The sequence below is a fragment of the Apium graveolens genome, chromosome 9 (genome assembly GCF_009905375.1).
Source record: "Apium graveolens cultivar Ventura chromosome 9, ASM990537v1, whole genome shotgun sequence".
NCBI lineage: Eukaryota > Viridiplantae > Streptophyta > Magnoliopsida > Apiales > Apiaceae > Apium > Apium graveolens.
Window position 1 is genome coordinate 135,781,454 of NC_133655.1, and position 4,131 is coordinate 135,785,584.

At 38.3% G+C, this 4,131-nt stretch overlaps 1 non-coding gene across 1 annotated transcript; it reads left to right on the forward strand.

Annotated features, from left to right (window-relative positions):
• The first annotated feature begins 240 nt into the window (after window positions 1–240).
• LOC141688629 (small nucleolar RNA R71) lies at window positions 241–347 on the forward strand. Its single transcript, XR_012562062.1, has one exon. It is a non-coding gene; the product is annotated as a small nucleolar RNA R71 (small nucleolar RNA).
• Window positions 348–4,131: the final 3,784 nt, after the last annotated feature.

Genomic DNA, 4,131 nt, shown 5'->3' on the forward strand with positions numbered 1-4,131 from the left:
AATGCCTTTAGTTGAGCAGTGATAGCCGTAGCTGTATCCACTTCAAGAACTCCTGCTACCTTGCCCTGTGGATATCTCTGGGTTGGATACTGATATTCATTAGCAGCCATCAGTTCAATTAGATCATAAGCTTCCTTATAGCTCTTTGCCCATAATGCTCCGCCTGATGCTGCATCGAGCATGGGTCTGGACTGTGCTCCCAACCCATTATAAAAATAAGTGATGATCATCCAATCAGGAATTCCATGATGAGGACACTTCCTAAGCATCTCCTTGTAGCGCTTCCAAGCTTCACATAGCGATTCTCCCGTTTACTGCGCAAATTGAGTAATAGCATTCCTGAGTGCAGCTGTCTTCGCCATAGGGAAGAATTTAGTAAGAAACTTCTGAGCAAGATCTTCCCAAGTAGTAATCGAACCAGCTGGTAGAGAGTGTAACCAGCTCTTAGCCTTGTCCCTCAGAGAGAATGGGAACAGTCTCAACTTCACAGCATCTTCAGAAACACCGTTAAACTTGAAGGTGTCGCATATCTCAATGAAATCCCTAATGTGTGTATTAGGATCTTCCGTTGGAGAACCCCCAAACTGGATTGAATTCTGCACCCATTGAATTATGCCAGGCTTGATCTCAAAGGTATTAGCTGTGATAGCTGGCCGGACAATGCTAGATTGAATGTCATTGATCTTGGGTTGAGAAAAATCCATCAAGGCTTTCGTTCATGCTGCTGGATCTCCCATTGTAATGAGTACCTGAAACACAAACAAATAAACCGTGAAAGTAAAAGAATCCGAGTCAGTGAACTTTAACGACCACTGATGACAAGCACATAAACTAAAAATTAACACCGAGTCCCCGGCAGCGGCGCCAAAAACTTGTTAGGGCGAAAACACGCGCTAATATTCACGCAAGTATACGCGTTCACAAGTAGTATAAGATATAAATCAGATTCGTTCCCACAGAGACTGGTTTAGGTTAAGTTCAATTTATGCACCTATGCAACAATGTATGGTTATCGCTCAATGCTAAGACAATAACAAATTGGGTTTTTATTAAACTAAGAGATTATACTAAATAACATTAACTAAGAGAATTGAAGTTGAATTACTATATATGACAAACATGGGATTCTAACTTCATTATATACTTCATTCAATAGCCTTATTGTTCTTAACCTTAGCATGTGATGGTGATGACACTAATCAGATAACACGAAACTGATAAACGCCAACTTTCATTGCACGAGTACCATTCTACCAGACATTCACAAAAGAGATAGAAGCTGAATAGGCACCAATTATATTGAGACCCTATATGTCTATAGAATTTGACAACATAACGGTTTAAACACAAGTTATCTATCTTGATTACATAGGGCAAGTAAAACGGTTAGAGTTACCTACGAATCATGCATACACATACATGAACCTATGTTAGCATGGCAAGTTCTAAACCTCTATATTCACTGTCGCTTCAATAGAGATTAACACGCTATCTTATATGTTAGCTACGCACATAAGACGAATAAGCACAACCAATACTAGGATATCAATCAATCACCACACACCAAGATATCGAAACAAATTAACTATTGAAATCCATAAGTAAATCCGCTAGAATCCCATGACAACGATTAGCCCATAATCGAACTCATCGTCACCATGGGTTCCAATGAAAGCATGGTATAAACAAGGTCTTAATAAACTAAATAATAATCAAAGTACGAATAAACGAGATCTAGGTTCAACAAGAACGAAAACGAGCATCCAAAGTTACAACTAATTCAAAGAATCACAAGTTGAAAACAAGATCTTCTTTTTCGGAGTTGTTCTGTGCTTCTAGGTCTTCTCCTTAGTATCCCAATCTTCCCGGATGATGAAAACCCTTTTTTTTAAGTATATATACGCCCCTAGTGGACCTGGACCCTTAAAATCGTCAAATTCTACTCAAAAAAGGCCTTTTCAGTGAAATCAGCGACCAGCCGCCTCCTGAGCGGCCGCTCAGCTCTCTGAGCGGGCGCTCAGCTCTGCTGAGCGGGCGCTCAGCCACTGACTGGAAAAATATTCTGATGAATCTTGTTTTGACCATAACTTGAGTTCTACTCGTCAGAATTAGGCGATTCAACTGCCCACGCGAAGCTATTGAGATTCTCTACAACTTGACAATGGCCTTGGCTTCCAATTCTGATCACTTTTCATCATATTTCCTTTAAAAACTCTATTCTTCATTTAACTGATACCTGAAATGCAATAACACAAAAACACATCAAAATACCAACAACTTGAGTCCAAAACACCAATTTAAGCTTGTAATAAAGCATTCCAAGTGGATATAAAATCCACTTATCAAGCATACAACCAACTACGCCACAGGGCTAATAAAAACTAGGCATGTTAGGCATGGCCGGCACACTAGAAATTGCAACAGATTTTACTTTAGCTTTTGTGCATACATGTGTAAGATGTGCAGTAGAATTATAATTATTACATAACTTTCTAGATATAGATGAGGAAGATGCAAAATCAATTTTCTTATTTATACCTACCTTGCCATTCCTGTTCCTTTTTATCCTTAACCTTAGCAGTCTCACCATTCTTAGAGTTATCTATTGGGTCTGGTTTCTTAAGTGTGTCAGGTTCTTTCCTATCCACCTTGTTACCTAGGTCATCTTTGGATTTAGCTTTACTAGCTGGAGCCTTAGGAGTCTTAAGGGATTCCTCTACCTTCTCTTTCTCTATATCTTTAGCAATCAATTCCTCATTGATTAGCAAACTTAATTCATCCAAAGGTTCTGAAACAGACTTAGTGAACAACGGAGATACAACATCCTTAATAACATATGGTACCTTTTCTGAGATAAACATGTTTATCTCAGTTGCACCACTATGCTTCTTACTGTTCGGCTTAGAATAGTCAAATCCTATTGAGGTCTTAGATTTAAATTTTTGACTATCTATTACCTCCTTCTGAGTCAAAGCTTCATTCTTAAATGCCTGTAACTTCTTTTCTAAATCAGTAATTTGGGTTCTAAGAATGGCTTCTATGTCTGCGTTGCACTTAACCTTATTTTATAGATATTCATTCTTTTATTTAAGGTCTTCTAAGCCAATTACAAGAAATTCTAGTTCTTCATTTCTAGAGGTTAAATTCTCAGCTTTAAGAACTAACTTATCATTTTCAAGTTTATATGCAAGTATGCTTGTATGAACATTATACAATTCTAAAGTAAGTTCATACACAGTAGATCTGTATTCAGACACAGAAATATCAATAGTGGTAAGTTCAGGAACCTGAGATGATTGTGGAGATTCCTTTGCAGAGTGTGCCATACGAGCTAGATTCACATACTCTTCCTCTTCATCCAAATCAATATCATCCCAGCTTTTTCCTTCAGCAATGTATGCTCTTCCCTTTTCCTTAACCGCATAAGCATTCAGCTTCTGTTTCAGCTTCTCGTTCTTCCTCTTCAGATCTTTATAAGTTTCCTTCTTTTAATATGAATCATTTCCTTTTGCTACTTTAGGTTTTCTGCAATCAGATGTAAAGTGCCCCAACTCATTGCAGTTGTAACATCTTGTTTTGCTCTTGTCTACCCAACTTGACTTGTAGCCTCTTCTGAAGCTTGACCCTGATGAGTAGCTTCCTTTCTGAAATCTCTATGATGAACCCCTTGGTTTGTAGTTGAGTTTCCTTCAGAATCTAACATGACTAAATTTTACATCCATGTATGCCATAGATTTTTCCTCCAACTGTTCAAGTTCTTCCTGAGTGTATAACTCACTTTCATCCTCTGGCTCACCATGAGCAATTTCAGCTACAACAATTTCCTTGATTGTTGAAGAGGGTACAACCTTGACTTTTTGGGTTTCAGGTTCACGAACTACAAGTGTTGTGGTTTTTACAAGTGTCGTACTCTTACTGTCAATAGAACCAGGTCCATAGATAATAGCTCTCTGCTCTTGCTCCAGTACATGGGTTCTTAACTTTCCATAAATCATATCCAGAGACATGGTAATAAAATCAGCTTTTTCCCTAATTGATGTGTTCTTTTGCTCAGGTGAACTGGGATAGTCAGCATAAACCTCCTGTTAGACTCTCGTATAGGACAAACTTTCCCTTGTAGCTTTAATTCGC